Source organism: Dermacentor silvarum, chromosome 6 (genome assembly GCF_013339745.2).
Source record: "Dermacentor silvarum isolate Dsil-2018 chromosome 6, BIME_Dsil_1.4, whole genome shotgun sequence".
In the NCBI taxonomy this organism is placed as follows: domain Eukaryota; kingdom Metazoa; phylum Arthropoda; class Arachnida; order Ixodida; family Ixodidae; genus Dermacentor; species Dermacentor silvarum.
Genome location: NC_051159.1, coordinates 131,578,326 through 131,596,487, shown reverse-complemented (window position 1 = coordinate 131,596,487; position 18,162 = coordinate 131,578,326). Strand labels below are relative to the sequence as shown.

Here is an 18,162-nt window from a genome sequence, read left to right as displayed (position 1 = left end):
TTTTGCCTCTTTAGTTTTCTGCTTCCGATAATCCCCGTTTATAATCCTTCTTTGTCTCTCTCCAACCTGTCCCAACATTCCCGCACATCTTAAGAACCCCCGCCTCCCCAGCACACTCGAGGTTTCAGCAATCTGTCAACGGACAACCTGGCCGCCTATAGAATCTCAGTGGGCTATCGAAGACGAGCGCTCATCGCCCGGCGAGATACGCGACCAGAATAGAAGAACGCTGAAGATCGAGAGACTTCCTTTTCTTTTGTTTGTTTTCTTCGAGCGGGCCAGCCCGCGTCGCACCTTCAACGGATCCTTCCTAAAACATATTCCATCAGCGCAGCCACGGGACAGTGAGCCTGATTACGAACCGCGGTAGCAGCCAGAGTGCCAATGCGGGTCACGGAGCTTCTGTCTCGCGCGCGCACACACACGAACGCTGCCAGCGCTTGCGCTCACTCCTCCCTGACCGCGCGCGCAAGCCAACGCGGGCAAACAACCTTCGATCGACCAACAGTGCCGCATAGCCAGGGCCACCTATCCCATCTCTTCCTATGGCCACTCCATCATGCAGATTATTGCACCGATCGACACGTTACCTTGCGGTAGCGCGGCCAACCCCCCTTCGGCCATCGGCGCCTGCGAGGCAGACATGCCTATATGCGAACATACAGTGGCTGAAGAACAAGAAGGATGCATTTGCAAGACAGGTAGTCGTGAATGCGGATCTTGTTCGACCTTATTGTTTCTTTAAAAGAATGATATACGCTTAGGATTAGCTTTAAACCGCACGCAGCGGGCAACGCCTTTTCTTGCGCAGCCTTCCTCGTTGCTTGCCCTTTGACGTCTCAAATGGAAATCAAGGAAAGAGTCAGAGCAAAGAAACACTGCCATCCCGGAAACCGACATCTCACGTGCTGCCGATATTGCAGCAGCCGCACATCTGCCAGTCGACATCGTTCGAAGCAATGCCGCCTTGAATAGAACCTCACAACACTATATACTTCGAACCAAATGTTCGAGTTAGTTGCAATATCCTCAAACTATAACTCTAACCAGATAGACACACTATAGCCTACGGGCGTGTTGCTATTTCAGTAACTGCAAGCTGCTTCGAGAATTAAATCTTAAGCACAAATGATGACGCGAATACCATCATCATAGTTGCTAGCCTGCTCCTCCCCTTGTTTTCGTATCTGAAAAATTAGTCTATTTTTAATAATAAAGATGCCGCTGCTGATGATGATGATACGAGGCGGGGACTTGCAATCGAAACTCATGGTCCCTTGGTAAGGGACACAGCCCCCATACAAGCGCTTAGCGACACCTCCAAGACTTAGGACAGTGAAGACTGTGTCCAGGAAATAGAGACGGCTCGTGACAGACCCCCCGCCCACCTCATGTCTTTTCGGTTCTATAATGTAAGCCACCGCATAACAAGTTCACACAATGCCGTCCGATAGCCCGACACTGTAAATCAATGCCGCTCACCGCGCGGGAAGGGACTTCCTCGCGCGGACACTCACCGTCGATGGAATCGATAGTCGCGAGGCGGCGGAGAGCGGTGCCCCCGAAAGGTCGGCTCACTTTAAGCGAGCTGTCACGGACGACTCCGGCACCGTAAACAAACCCGGAAAGCAAACAGTGACAAAGAGCGACAGACCCAACAACTGGTTCGTTCTTTCTTCCCTCCGCAGCTATATACTATAGCTTCTTCCTCCACCGAAACAACCGTGAGCGGCAGACCGCGCACGCATCCAGAAACGTTTCCGCGAGCCCGAACGGCGTCACGAATGACTTCCCTGCTCTCGGAAAAAAATAAAAAAATATGATGAAGAGCGCGATGACCGGTCAGCTGCACGCAGACCGCCGGGCGGGCGAGCCCGTTTTCCTCGCCAAGGTGACTCATTAATTAGCGGCCAGTGTCGGCCGAGCGGCGCAATTTAGAGCGATAGCTAGGACGCCAGCAGCGAGCGGGCACTCAGCCGCCCCGCAAAAAAAAAAAAAAAAAAAAGGCGGCGGGCGTCGGTTACACTATATAGAAGGGACGTCGAAAGAAGCGCACGCGTACCTATAAGCGTATATACGCCCCCGTTGTTCGCACGAGAGCCATGGGAACGAGCCCGTCACGCGGGCGGCGACCGCAAACGGGTTCACAGCGGCGGCGGCAGCAGCGATGGGACCCACTGCGAGCTCTGACCGGGACGTCCCGACAGCGAGAAGAGTGCCCCCACCCCCCACCCGCTCTGGTATAAGCGAAACCAGATAGTGGGGTGGAAAACAGAGACAAGAAAACAATGGGGCGATGAGCAGCACATAGCGAGCGGCCGCGTTGACTCGACCACGGTGAATTGGGACAGGGGCGACGTGGGACCATGAATTTCGCGCGCGCCATATAACGCCCTTTTTTGCTGCAACGCGTGGTTTGGATTAGTTGCGGCTTAAGTGTTCGACTTTGGGACAGAAGCGGAGAGACGCTCGTTGATTCCCAGGCGTTATAGAACATGCGGGCGAAGCGACCTAACCTAACCCCGTTTTGTAGGCAACCGCGAGCAGACTGCTCAGCGGGACACTGCTTGCAGTGGGCGATGGCGCGCCTCGGTGTGTGTTGTGGGCATGAGGCTGCAGATTAATGCGGCCTTTGTAGTATGCGCGCCTCCTCGCTTGAACGTTGTCACGGCACCTGTGCTTTAAGCCGCGTCTCGAAAGGGGTCAGGCTTCGAAATGCGCAGCAGATGCTCGCGTTCATCCGACTGACCGCTATACGGGACGCGTCCTCAAATCGGCGGCAAAATGGACAAATCGATAAGCGATGCAACCTGCGTGACGTGCGTCGACTAATTAGACAGTTTTAGTTACACGTACGTAGGGACTTCACGTACGCAAACGTGAAAAGTCTGCGTACCTTACGTGCACGCAATCTGAAACGCTTTTAGCTACACGTACGCGACGCGCGCCAGGAGGAACCACGCAGCTCCATCTATCGGGAAATAAGAACACTGCGGTAGCCAATTCAATTCAATATGAGTATTTCAGCCAAGCCGGTGATGTGCATTGATGCGTGCCGGCGATGGTCTCCGCAATGCCTGGAAGTGTGTTGTACAAGCGTTACCTGCTCTCATCGTTGTCTTGGAATGAAAAAGATGACCAGTCATCTTGTCGCCGTATTTCGATGCAAGCCGTCTGCGCGCGCTCGGCACGCTGTCGCTTGTTCGTGATCTCGCGAAACGCCCACGTGAAGCTGTCTACGTGCGCAAGAAACGCACGCAAAGAATCGAATCTCACGTACGTCCGTGAGACCAGCGCGCGGCCGCTACGTTCTGCGCATGCGCACTGCTTACACGTAGAGGCTCTACGTACGCAAAGCCTCTACGTGCGTGAAACTAAAACTGTCTATTCCCACCTATGACTCCGCAAGGCACCGGCGGCAGTCCCGTGGAAGGCGAATCTCACTCACTAATGGCTTATCTCATGGACAACGACTACACTTACGCGCGCAGATGCGGCTCGATATCTAAGCTTCATATGAGTATCACGCGTTTTCCGCCAGCTCTGTACGCACGATGCGTAACTCTCTTCACTAAAAAAACACTGTCGGAACACCTGTCTCTTGTAATCACAAGATAGTGTACTATATGCAATCAATCGTCCCGTAGCCAGTCTTTAGCCATGATGTGGGCACAAATACACATTTGAGAGCCTGAACTAGGCCACTAGCTGTTACCAATGCAGGCGAGGCTGGAAACGCAACAACGCAGTCTATAATATAGTTCCTTTCGACTTGCTCTCGTTCGAACTTATGCTGGTACAGTAAATGGTACACACGCCAACTATGAATACATACAGACCATGAGACACTCGCTCATAATCTGTGAGAACCGCTGCGCCATGTGCAATCAGCAGAACGGTACCGCTGCAGTGAACCAGTAGTAATCGAATGGCCGGTCAGCGTTGATATCGTCGCGACCAGACAAACACAAATGCGAACGCAAAGCACCTTCTGACGCGCGTCAGCGCCACAGTATTAGAAATAGGGCACCTTATTGGCGGGACGTACAAGGGAACACAAAGAGAGTACAAAAGAACGCAGAAGGCGTATGCAAAGGAATTTGTGTTTTGGGGTACGCAAAAGCCGCTCGAGGGCGCTGTTTCTAAAGCTCCTCGGTTGCAGAGGCTTGTCCTCATACGGTCTCCGTCACTCACAGCATCCCGCTGTAACGAATTTCAATTTTCAAGCGTTCAACGAACGCCGCGGTTGGTTTGGCCCGGTGTGTACACACATGCGGTGGGTCTTAGTGAGGCAATTCGTAACGGGTTACGACAGCTGTCTATACCCCTCTAGTTAATTTGTAACTAGAACCAGCTGCCCATACGCGGCTAAACCACGTGGGCATTCCTGCGAAGATTATTAATATCAGTAAAGACTGGCCCTATAAGTCTAGGGATATCGTTCTCTTTCGTGTTCCCATGACCCCTGCTGTCAAGTTCGGTCATGCACATTGGCCTTGGCCTGCTTGCTTAATAAAGCGCCGGTTATTATGCGAAAGAAAGAGAACGACAAGACAGCTTAAAGCATAGCCCGGCGGCCCTCATACGAACTCAGGCAAAAAACCACGGGCAATTAACATTCCGTCCGCGTAGAAAGAAGAGACACAGGGAGTTGAGCAATAAACTAGGAGGAGGTTCGGGACGGGAGGAGGCTATGCGAAGGGGGTGCCGAGTGTTTGTATCCTAGGGCATCTCGCAACAGGTGGTATAATAGTTCCCGGTCGAATGAGCGCGCGTGTACACAGTTTAGCCGGGAACTCTAGCAGACTATATATGAGAACAACGCGAAAAAAAAAAAAGAAAAGAAAAGAAACGCCGCGCGAAGTCGTCTGACCTATACGAACCATAAACAACTCGAGCGGCGAATGAAAAGCGCACACCGCGCGAAGCCGTGGACATATATGGCTCTCTCTCTCTGTCTCTCTCTCTCTGTGGGATGAGCCCGTAGCAGCTTTGCAGAGGGAAAGGGGGTGGGAAGACAGACAAATACACACTCAACTAGCCCCGGCTAAATTGAATTCCAGGGCGTCGCGACTGTGCGCGCGTGTGTTTGTGCACTCGTGCGTGCGTGCCCGGCGCATGCGTCGGGGCCCCCCGAGATTCATTTGGCGCCCAAATTAGACAATGCATCCGGCTCCTCGCACCGACGACCGTGAATATCGCACAGCGTGGTGTTGCAGGCTTGAAAGAGTTGCTTCTATTTCTTTATTTCTTTCGCGTGCTGTTCTTTCGCCCCCCGCTCTCGACCCTTTGTCGAGTGCGCGAGACGCTGTATTCGTTGCGCGAGAGGTCACTCAGACGCGTGCTGCTGCATCATGCTGAGCGTCTCCGCGGTCTCGCCGGACTTGCGGCGGACGCGGGGAGGTAGGCCGCGTTGAATTTTTTTTTTCTTTTTTTTTTTTAGGGGGGGGGGGGGGGGGGTGTTCTGGGTCTTAACGCAGCTGCGTCCAGACTCTTTTCATTCATATTAATTTCTTTCTGTTAAATTTTTTGTCAAAGGGTGCGGGGAGGGAGCCTGTCTTTTTTGGCCACCTTCCCGGAACTGCTTTGTCGAGCAAGCCGTATTCCGGATGCGAGTTTTGCCCGTGAGAGGAAGCCACCTTTTCAAGGCTTCGTTTCGCTGGTTGCGTCAGCTGTGTCCAAGCGGGTAACGGGGTCAATTGACGTCCCTACACGTGTTTTTTTTTTTTTTTTTTTTTTTTCACAGTCAGCGCGCAAGCGCAGTGTCTCTTTTCGCTCCTGGGCTTTATCATCTAAAGGCCACAGTTTCCGCGTCCCTGAATTACCACATTCAATCAAGCAGCTTCGTATTATTCACGTATAGGGTTCATTTTTTATCCCTCATGCCTTTCTCTCTTTGTTGGACAGAAAACAGGATACTATAGGCTATCGCCGATACATCTGCTGTTTTCTTCATATATCTATCTTTCTCTGACATTACGGTTTTACAAACCTTAGTGATGCTGTGATTTGAAATTACCTCAGTTGCGCGATATATGCCCTGAAAGTCAGTTCACAGGGTGTACATACTCGTTGACTCGCAATTCGAAGCCCTCAAGTATCGACTTCAAGCGCACAGTTAACGATGACAATCACCGCAGTAAGTGGAAGCAACACCGCGCGGGGCGTGCATATATAACACGGGCAATTAGGCGACCGCGACCCCCTTCGCGATCGCGAGGCCGACGACGAGCTAGCTAGGCTCGGTGTGCAAGAAACCCGCCCTCGCATGTCAGACCTCAGAGACCAGACAGTCGTTCATCCACGCCGCTTCGAAGACAACGGGTATCCGTTCACGAACGGGGAAGCGGGCTATATAGTATATAGACTTCCAGCAGCGCGAGAGAGAGAAAGAGGTCTGTTGGGCCTGCTGTGAAGCGCGGCCCGGCGCGCAGTCGGTGTCAGTGGCGTCGGTTTGTGGTTGAGAGCATTCGCAGGCGTCGAAACCCGTGCAGGCCAGCGCCAGCCGAACCGCGTAGGCGAACAGGACAAACTGGCGGGCAGGCAAGCAAGCGGGCGGGCGGAGAACTGAACGAGACAGTGCAGCGGTTTGCGTCCTGACCCCGCCGCCCTGCTCAGGGCAAACGCGTGGTACGAGGCGGCGCCGGGGATGCGCGCTATATAACGTTCGTGGCCTCTTTCTTGACACGCGGCGAGGAGTCCAACGTTTTGTTTTTCTTGTCCACTGCTTCGGGACGAAAACGCCAAGAATTAGAGCGGATGTTCCCTGGAATAAGAAAAACTAATCGCGGGTCGGTTGCGTGAAACACGAGCGGACGTTTCTCGAAGCGCCGCCGCCACTCGGCGAAAAGCAAACCCGCTGAGCGATGATGAGTATATACTACGAGGAGGAAAATTACAATAAGGAGTCGGTCACCAAGGAAATGTATTTTCAGTTTTGATGACGGGAACTCTCACCTCGCATTGTCCAAGACTGACTATACTGAATATATAAGCAGAGTGACACAATAAGTACCTCATGTTTGTTCAAAAGAAAAATAAAGAAAAAAAATGGGCAGCTTGCACAAGTGGTGCAAGGCTGAAGTAGCTATATCGGCCATATACCATGCTGAATACGCCGGTTCTCGTCCGAAGGCTGGAGTAAACAGCGGAGCTGGTGATCGACCTAGCTTCTTCCAGGTTTTACTAGGCTTGGCTAAGTTTTGCTAGGAAATGCTGCTAGGCACGGTATTCCGAATCCGCTCGCCGCCGACGCGCAGATTCTCGCTTGACCGCGCGACGCGCAGCAAGATGAGCGGCTTCTTCAGGTGTCCGGATCTTCTTTGGTTGTCCCATGTCAAGGCTATATGTACTCGCCACAGAGTCAACGAGAGTTCTGCCGCCGTCGCGGCGGCTTCGATCTTTATCTACCCGGTGACGTCACGGCCAAGCTGCGCATCCACACTGGTCGGGGCGTGGCTGGTCGAAACCTGCCAAGCTGCCGCCAGAGGCGCCGGCTGCAGTCACGGACACCGCGCGCGTTCGGCGGGAACGCGGGGAAACGGGGAAACGCGGACGGCGTCGTTGCCTCGTTGGTGCTGCTACAATTTATTTCTCTCTCTATCTCTCTCTTTTTCTCGCTCTCATTTTCTCTTTCTCTCTCCCGAGCATAGCGCGCGCCGCGCGCATGCTCTCCTTCCCTCTCCTTAGCGTCCCACGTCCAACACATGTACCATCACCCTCTAGAAAAATATGCATGTACACGGCACGAAGAGGAGGCAAAGCACACGCCGCTCCGCGAGGTGGTTGCTAGGCAACGCGCAATGACGTGTTCGCTAGGCGAGTTTTTTGCAATGCCTCCAAAAAAAAAAAAAAAACATTGGTTTTTTGTTAACGCGTTACGGACCTACGGTCGGCTTAAACGGCTCCGCTGTTAAAAAATGAAAGTACAGGAGCAATCGGACGCATAAGCACAGGAAGTATACAGTCATACTGTGAACAAAGCAGATCGGACTAAGTTTAGTTGAGATTCACCTCACATTCTCGTGAGTATAGTTGTTCGGTCCGACACTTCGTCATATCGGTGCAATAGCCTCGAGTCATTATATAGTCGCAAGACAGAAACCATCTTTAAATAACGTTATCTCAAAATTCTTTGAACCATTCGTTACAATATCGCTGCTTGGCTCTTCGCATGCTACCGATAACGACTCATCGCGGTTATTCATCCAGGTCTCATTCTCTAACCATGCAGTAGATGACAAACTCAACACAACGTTTCGACCTAGCGGTTCAGCTCACAATTACCTTTACCGCCACGTCAGGTGCCATCAGCGCAGCACATAATAGCTCGCGTGCGTGCCGCTGGCAGCTGGACGGGGCGGTAACGGTGACCGGTAAGCGTTCTGACCAGAGAGCGTTCTAAAACGCACCCTTCCATATTTACATCACGAGGCCTCTGCGTACCTCTCCCATTCGGCTGGAAAGAACGTAGGCATGATAAATTGAGAGTGAGTGATCGTTAATGAAATATATAGGAGGAAAGGCCAGTCGAGAGGTCGACGGTGCGGATGTGGGACCCGTCGGAAAGCAGCTTTTCCTGCGGAGGCGTCGAAAGACGCAACGGCTGCAGATATATAGTTCCGGTTCCCGAGGAAACGCCATATGGCAGCGCTCCGCTAGGTCACGATGTTCTACAAGCGTCTACTTCAGTTCATGCGACGGTGACCGACACCGTATACCTAGCATCAACGCAACGCCGGACCTTCTATCGATTCGCTGGCGGGGCATATAGAGCTCCACTGAAAGCTTTCCACGTTGTGGCCCATGTGGTGCTTTCGGTCCCTCCCCTTCATTCATCAAATGCAGCGACACGAAACACGGTATGCAGATTGACGGCTGATGTTAACATGTACGCGTTTATAGAATAATGGGCGATTCGGATGGGTGCAATTGCAACAATGGCATGGCGTCTCCTATTTTTGAACGACCAATTAATAAACGCAGATTCTTCGGAAGAGATTTAACGCAAGTTGCTTAGGCTTTTCAGCGGAGGATCCAACGCAGTGGTCTTCTCATTCTTTCTCTCCTGGTGCAGTCACTGTCACACTGCATTCGACGGGATCTGCGAGAAGTTTTACATAGAGTCGTGTAAGCTTGGCCGTACGAGAGACAGCGTTAAGCAACTGCGAGAAATCAAGCTAAATTCCACAAAAAGCGCGTCCATGAGTTCTCGTGTAACAGTGACATTTGCCAACGTATATATTGCTCGACACTGCACGGCGGAGGGGAAAGGGGGGGAGGCAATTTGGGCGAGGTAAACCACCTCTCGCAGGCGGGTTGACCAAACTCGTAACGACGCTTGTTCGTTTACCACGACGCTCATGCAGTCGCCACGGCGAACCCGACGACCGGTTTTTGGCCCGACAAGCAGACTCGATAAGTTGACTCGATCCGACTGTATCGCGTTCATGTAAGCGTAGCTATAGTGGCTGAGGACGGAGGGATTGACGGTCGAAACGAAATGAGCAACGACGAGAATTTGCTCTGTGGAATAGCGATGAAACGAGACAGGTGCGTGGCACTTTGTTGTTCTAGCATCGTATGACAGACTATAACGGCACCACGCTCGCTCTCTCGCTCTCTTAAGTGATTCGACAGCGGTGCGAATTCGTTAAAGACAGCATTCAAGCTGTACACCGAGGGTAAGCAGGATCTAACGGTGACTATCACGCGCCATTTCACACTTGATACTCGAGCCGCCTTAGCCTGCTGGCTAAGGTTAGTAAGTGTCTTTACGCGATCTTTGTAGGCCATATCGTAGTGCTGTGGAACGACGAGTCAAAGATGGTATAAGGCGCCGTCTTGAGGCGCTGCGCTTCACACGATCAATCACGTAAGAATCGTCAACCACACTGTCTGTAGACAGTAGTCGATGTAAACTGGTACAAACAAGGCATATACAGCAATGACCTACTGGAATGCCGATACGCGATCCTACGAGCCTGCAGTTTCCACATAGAAATGAGAATAGCTGCTTACGAATTTACGGGAGGACGTCTCCTCTCAGGGTCGTCGTAGCTGTCTCGCTCATACAGAGACAGAAACCCTTATTCTGCGGCAGGAACGCGGTCATCAGCAGTCAGCGTTTAGCGGTATAGTCTTTCTACCAAGGAAATGAGCGAGCACGATCATATATGGCAGACGATCCAGACTTAGCTCCGATCGTCTGACAAGAACCAGCGCATCCAGCATTGCCACATGGTTCATGACCGTTCGCTTATACAGTCTGTATGGGAATGAGTCCTTTCATTGGTCGCAAGCTCGCAACAGTTCATATGCAAGTATCGACAGACTGTTCATTGCCTTGTCCGCAAAGGAACTCTTCTTGCGAGGCTATGCAGCAGAGTCCCATCTACGATGGATGATCTATACTCGCGCCTAGGAGCGGCAGCTATACTCGAGAAGCGAACACGCCGCCGCCAGCGCCGGGCCCAGATGGCCGGCAGCCCCTCCCGGCCTCTCCCCACAGAGAACGCGTCGGGGCGTCGAGGGGGCCAATGCACTCGCGCTTCCTCTCCCCAGACGAGGGCCTCGGCAGCATCCCCCGTCAAAGAGCTGCAGCTTCTTCTTTTTCCACGGAACGCGCAACGAGCGGTCGGTCCTTCCCAGCGACGGCGACCATGGCGACCCGGCGTGTCTCTCTATACTCCTTCATGCCTTGTCGCTCTGCCGGCCGTGCAGTACGGTAGATCTGTCCATCGCGCCAAGGAACTGCGGAGCAGGCCACCACCCTCGCCACACGGCGTTTGTTCGTGCTATCGGCGATCAACGGGAAAAAGAAAGCGACTCGCACTTGATGTACACACGTCGCTCTGCCGCGCAGACGTCCCCCCGACTTTCACCCGAGCACGCGCTGATGCATCCGTTAGATACGCTGGTCAGAAAACGGGAAACTGCTCGGGCGGACCGAGTTAGGTTTTGTTACGGTCTGACAGGAAAAGGAAGACGTGTCGTATCGGACCTTGCTTCACCGCTTATCGCTACTGGCCCCCGGACACCTTGGCGCGTGCCGGCCGATCCGCACCACGCATGCATCTAGTAGGGGCAGCGTGGATGAGGTCGTCGTCGTCGTCGTCGCCATCGTCGTCATCATCATCGTCGTAATCATACTCATCATCATAATCGTAGTATTTACGTCCACTCTAAACGAAGGCCTCTACCAGCGACTTCCGGTTAACCACTGTCCCGAGTTAGCAAACTCTATCCTATACGCCTGTCAATTTCGAAATATCATCACTCTGTTTAAAATAATCATCTGGCGTCATTGAACACATTTTTCATCACTTGGTAGCCATTGTTGCTCTAATAAACATTCTAATAAACTCTAAAAACTATATTAAATAAATTATCTACACTACGCATTACATGACTTTTCAAATATATTTCTTTCTCTTAATCTCAACTATAATATAAGCTATACTTGCATTTCCTAACTCACACTGATCTCAACATTACGCATTGCATTTTCCCCAATATCTGTCACGCGTGATCCTTAGCTTCCTTTCAGGTTTAGCCGTTATACTCCATGTTTCGGCACCATTATTAGCAGAACATGTTGACTATATGGTATACGCCCGGATTGGGCATGTATAGTATACCCGAAAACGCTTCCATGTGTCCGGGGCGGTAATAGTAAGCGGCACGGTATACAACTGCCCCAGGTAAGAGAACGGTTTCCGATAAAGTAATACCCTCTGCTTAGTCTCATTTTATATCTATACAAAACTTGCTGGTTCTTCGCCGGAAAACAAACAGCGCGAGAATTAATGTCTGTTTTTCTCTTACTTATAAATGCTCATAAATGCCCGCAATGCCCGCAATAGTGTATAGTGCAATAGTGCAAAGGTGTAACACACACGCACAAGAGCGACACACACACGCACCTAATGCGCATGTCGCCGTTGTGTCCTGTGTCGGGCGCGTTATACCTGAGCCCGCATTAAATGCGAAGGCCTTCCTTCGCGTTTGGCTCGACTTCGCGAATAGTGTGCGAGTACAACAGGCGCTGCAAGGCACGAACTGCGTGCACGACACAACCGGGACGTCCGCGGCGTACGTGTTCGTGAATGCAGCCGTGCCCCGCCTTCTCCCGATTCCATGCTTACCGTATTTCATTGGCAAGTGGTTAACATATATGGTGTCCGTCCGTTATCTTAACCACGGACTGCCGTTTCACGCATGGTATTCGGAGGCCCACGTAACCACGCGCTTTCGGTTGCGTATAGGGCAGGGCGTGCACGTCGTGTTCTCATCGACCTTGTCTCGGCAATCACGCCCGCATCCGCCTCTTGAGCCTTTGTTCTCGCGTAAGAAGACACAGCTCCCGGGAGGGAGGGGGCGATAGCTCGCGGCATCGGCAGACTGCGTGTCGCCGTCTCGCGGATCCTGCGGCAAAAGCAGGATGACAGCTGAGCGTATATGGCGCGACGGTTGGGACATCCGGTGACCGTGCCGCGGTACTTCTCTGAGAAGGCGAGCCTCCCTTCGCGTCGCGTGACGGAATTGACGATGACGACGACAACGACGGAACGCTGTCGCGTCATGCGGCGAGGTTTCGCGTGGCGAGATCGAATGTTCCGCTCCCGGTCGCCGCGCTCCGCGCACAGTCTCACGATGGCGTCAGCTTTGCGCCGTAGCACCTTCGTGGTGCGCTCGTGTTCGAGGACGCCGCGGTTCGACATTGGGACGTGAGGACACGTCAAACTCATTCCGTACCCATGTGCCCTTCCCGGTATTGTTCTCGGAGTTGTAGCGCCATGGCTACGATCCATAACAAACGTCGAGCAAAGACTACATAGACGGTATAGTCTTTCAACACCTGAAACAATAGAGAGGGATGTCTCAGTCCTACGCCAGCGTTTCGAATACTTGTCTCTGTCAAGGCGAATACTAGTTCACAAATTTTTTTAGACCTTGTAGTTTCCCGTTTCAAGTATATATCTCCGTTTGCCAGTGTGTAATACCGTTCGCCGTACTTTTGAAGCACTACTACGATCGCCATCGCGTGCAAAGCTTGATAATCTTGCACAAGTTAGACTCGCATACCGGAGTCGCTCACTCTCACAAACTTTCCTTCGGCAAAGTACACGACGACGTCATGACCTAAGAGGGCAACGACGCGCCGTCACTGGCCGCCCTTGGCCGAGAGAACGAAGCGGGCCGCATTTACGCGGAGCGAGCGCTAGCTGCTCCGTTGACCGTGACCGGAGCTCGCGCCCCGCTAACCTTCACGTACTACTGCAGTTAGCTCGCCATGTCGCCGCCTCTGACGGCGAAGAAGCCCAAGGCGCGAGGCCACGAAGCGACGACGGCTGCGCCGATCAGACGCACTTATGCACTTAGGATAGTCACGACGGCGAGTGCTCGCGCGGTCGCCCCAGCCGTCCATCCATCCTGGGCCAAAGCGGCCTTTCACACCACGACGTCATTGGTATGCGGCGGACGGGCTCTTCGTCCGCCTATGCCTCGAAGGGGCTGCTACCCTTACGCCGACGGCTCGGCCGCAAAGACAAAAAAAATGGCACCGCCCCGAGGCTCGTTAGAACCTTCCGGCTGCGGGATCCTGCAGTCTCGCTTCTCTTGGTTCTTCCTTCGTTCGGCAACCACCGGTTGCGTCCTTCTCTTCTTCGCGACGCGGTGCATACCGGCATATAGTGCGTCTGGGCACGCTACGGAGATTTACATAAAGGCCGCAAGCGCACGCGCGACGCTTGTGCAGTGTAGAGGCCGAGCGTATTCGCGGTAGGCTGCTGCCTATACCGCGAATACGGAAACCGCCATTTCTTTCCGCAGCTGCGGCAACCTCCGCGAAGCGTCCGTGCAGTGCGCCAGTATCACAAGCGGGCAGACTTATACTTGCTGTCGCGTGCCTTAATCCCCTCCATTACTGAGGGCGTGCATATCCGAGCACATATCCGTATTATAGCTGATCGGACCGGAGGAAGATATCGTTTTCTCTTCCACAGTTTCTTAATTTGCCGCCGTGAAAGGTGGCCGTTATCGTCTCGCGTGCAGCGGCTACCTGAGACATGTGATACACTACGTGCATACGCAATCGAGCGCGCATGTCGTTACGGGACTTGACCTGTGTGACAACGGCACGCGACTCGAAACAACGTGGGTGTCCCTGTTTCTATATCTCAGTCTTGAAACCACGACTATATATAATCTGGGTTGCGTGCCTATCGATGTGTGCGTATATGTAGGTGTGTGCTTCGTATTTTTATGCTCGTAGAAATTTACACCTGCGCGTCTTTTCTTCTTTTTTCTCCTTTGCAGGGAGCTGCGACTTCAGTATTCGTCGTCTATTATAGGCGACCTTACTAGGGTCGTCAAAGCAGTGCTGGTCGAAACAGCGTCGACAACACGGATCGGAACAATTCGGCACGGAGTAACCGCACGGTGAGTTAGCCCTTCGTTACCATTTTGCACGAAGTCTTGCGAGCGCTTATCTAGCGTACCTCGTATGTAAAATGGAAGAACTACCCGGAGGTTATAGCAAGCCATTCGGGAGAGCGATAAGATCTGGATTTGCTACGGACAGAAGGATGAACCCGCGCTACCGTACGATTACCTGCTTGCTTCAGAAGCTTCGCACAGGTTGTTGCGTCGATAGCCCAAGACTAGCCCCCCCCCCCCCCCCCACTCTTCCCCACCCCCTTCTTGAACAATAATAAAATGTTTCTCTCCCTGATATTCTGATGCCTCCAGTGTTAGGAATGTTGCTTTAGTGTTCATTTCAATCAGGATTCACCAACCAAGACATAGGAAAGGGGGAGTGTGTGTGTTTGCGTTGGAGGGAGGGGGTACTTTCTGGTCTATCCAAACTAGGGCCCTACATTGCCTTCCCACCTATACACCGTTGGCGTATATAGGCTTTAATGGGGGAAGTGATTTTTATCTCCTCTGAACAACAAGGGCTAGAGTCGACTCTAAGTCAGTTACAGCCAATAGGGGGAACCTATACGCGTAGAGTAGCACAGCAGCTTTCAGTTATATACTGCCGTATACCTTACGAATGTATACGTGGATGTGAAAGGTAGTTTGAATCTTCGACACTTCAATATATGCACGTAGCCCCGTAAGCTGCCCCGGAGGCTCCTTATCCAAATCGCACGGACCGTACATAGGCAACTCCTCCCTGTCGCGGAAACCTCTTTAGTTTTGTTGTGTTGCGCACAATGACGTAACGTCCGAAAACGAATCCCGCATTTTTTCCGTGAGAAACTGGGTGTCGTCTCTTTGCCATTCTGTTGCGCGCGAGGCAACCGTGTTATTGGTCTCCAATTCTGCGCGCGCGCCGTTGCCTCACGCTGAGAAACGACTAAATTCCTGACAGCTGCATGGAAACGAAACAAAGGTCTCCTTGCGGCTTTGGATCTTGCCTCGCTCCCTGTAAAACAGATGCGTGTTTTGTGCGTCCGGGATGCCATTATGGAGAAAACTGTCAAATTGCGCCATATTTAAATTTTCAGCCAATAAGCGCCCAGTCAGCCAACCAGAGCTGTCAACGTATATTGCGAATTTCGTAATATGGCGGAATTCAACCGTGTGGAGAATAGAATCTCCGACCTGGAGCAATCGTTTTGTCTTTAAGGCCGCGGCTCTGGGGCACCATGTTTTGGCTGCATCTAAAAGCTGTGTTTGAAGGGGCAGTGCAAGTTAGCGAAGCTGGTGCTGGCAACTGCGTGGCAAGTTCCTCACAGCTCGTCCAGCATTCCCTCTCTCGTTCACCTCAACCACTGACTTCATTCATTCATTCAATGTAGTCGCCTTGAAACACTATATTCCTGCTTGTCGACTTGCGCCCTTTCCACATGCGAAGCCCGTGCCGGCATTTCCTCAAGCACTGCCGGTACGACCAAGGCCTCACTCACTCACCTTACCCACTGACTTCATTCATTCATTCATTCATTCATTCATTCATTCATTCATTCATTCATTCATTCATTCATTCATTCATTCATTCATTCATTCAGCTCAACTAGCCGTCATGAAACACTAGTCTTGTTAGTACACTTACACGCTTTCCATATGCGTAGATTGATTTTATCCCACAAACTTGCATCAGCGACGTGATGTGTCCTTGCTCTACATAACTTGCTCTACGTAACGGAGAGTTGCGTGCCCACGTGCCCACCTGGGCGTTAGCATACCATCTATGTAACATGCATCCGCGCGAGCCTCGACATATCCGCACGGCTGCATTTACTAAACAATCCATCTCGCATAGCTTCACTACTATACGTGCTGCTCGTCGTTTTTATGGATGTGTCCGTGCACTGCATGCGCACGGCCGACAGCTTTGCGCTCTTTTTCTCTTGGCGCTCGGTTGCCAAATAGCGAAAGGAGTGCCCCTCCCCTCCTTGCCGCAATCTATCCTAGCTCATTAAGCGCCGACCACAGGCGTGAGAAAGGGCGGCCAAAGGGCGAACAAATGTCTTCATTACGCAACGGCGCTCGCGCAGTGAGAACGAATTAGTGCGATATACACTGCCCCGAGTCCGTGAGCTGTGTGTGTGTGTGGAAGAAAGGAGGAAGGGAGAGGGGAGGGGACTGCGGTGGTGGTGGTGGCGCCGTACCGGCGCGCCGGTGCATGCGTGCGGCAGCAACGGCGCAGGCCATCGCCGTCGTCACAGCGGCCGCGGCCTGCTTTCTTGGAGCGCAATCGAACGCGCAAATCTGCCTATCGCGGACCCGATCTGTCCGACGGGTGCCGACCGAGTTGCGCCTCGAGTCGACCGCTCTAGCTCTCCGGGCTCGACGTTCGTCCCACGCGCTTCTCTCGCGTGAGATCGAAGCCTTGGACGCGTGCGTGCGTGCCCCGCCTCGTGCGAAATATACGCTGCCGGCTGTCTTGTTGAAACGCCACCGGGTGTCTGTTTCTCCAGGTGGCGCGCTTAGCCGATGGTTCAGTCACTGAACCTCAGTAGGGGCAAGACGAGAGTCGATGCGGTTCGACCCTGGATGGCAAATCAGCGTGTGGTCAAGTATTATATGTTTCGAGCCACGGCCTAATGTTATATGGCCTTGTAATGATCTACCTATACGTGTACGCTGTGAGAGACAGCTCAGAGACACAGGTGCTGGTAAATCTGCAGATAACCGCTCTGGCCGACGGAGAGGTATATTTATAAAAAACAGAGAGCTGTGTTCCTTCAAAAGGAGCCGGCTACTTGCGCTGTCAGAGCAACGCGACTATTCATGACGAATGAAATTGGGTCTATAGAAAAACATGTAATGCAGCTACCAAGACACATTTGATGGCGGTAAAGTGAATACACACTTTGTTCAATGTATACACATTATATACACAGTCTACGTACACTGCACCCAATGGGAGTGAGCAACACGAACTCATAAACACTATATGCTCTGCAGAGACTACACACATTATACTTCCATTGCGCTGTCACATAACTACGTACGTCGTTTGATAGCACACACCCAAATGCAACCTAAAATCCCCGGCTCGAGCACTGTTTATCAAAGAAAGTGCTTATATATGTCAAACGCTCATGCGTCCGAAAGAAATGTCTCAAGGCATTGCGCGCACTTTCCTGTGCACCTGTCCACGCCCCCACGTGCCTTCTTTCCATCACATTTCCTTCGTCTCGTGTAGTCCTTTATGCGCTCCTGATACATCACGCAGGGAAGCTAAACCAGTTTAAACTTCCTTAGGCTGAGAGCTTTGCCATTCTTCGCATCATCCTGCTCTCTCTCGTCTCATGCTTAAAAAAAAAGAAGTAAGTTGGCACGACAGTTCGCCTATACACATCATGATTACACCAGACTCACTTATACGCGCCACATTCTGCTGCGAATGCCAGACTACATCGTGATTGACGCCGACGACGTAACAGCTACAGGCGCACGCTTGTACAAAGTACGTCGCAAACTGTCGCGAACCTGTGAGACCCTTCTCATACGGGCGACCTGCGCTGACCCCAGCGTTATCGGTCGGTTAGGAGGATCTACCTGTATCTCCAACTACTGCTCGCTCGAGAGCTGCCCGACACAGTTGAGTGTGTATGCATATGCGCGCTCTGCTGCACCGCTGTCAGCCCCCAACTCCTCAGACGTTGCTCCAAGGACCGCTGCTTCAACGCAGCTCGCTAGACA

At 52.3% G+C, this 18,162-nt stretch overlaps 1 protein-coding gene across 2 annotated transcripts in view; it reads left to right on the top strand.

Moving 5' to 3' along the window:
• Positions 1-18,162, top strand: part of LOC119456007 (semaphorin-5A) — a 153,591-nt gene that overhangs the window by 50,438 nt on the left and 84,991 nt on the right. For both annotated transcript variants that reach the window (XM_037717592.2, XM_049669501.1), the window contains exon 2: positions 14,320-14,442. The gene's annotated coding sequence lies outside the window, so the exon portion shown is untranslated. The remainder of the gene's footprint in view (positions 1-14,319; positions 14,443-18,162) is intronic.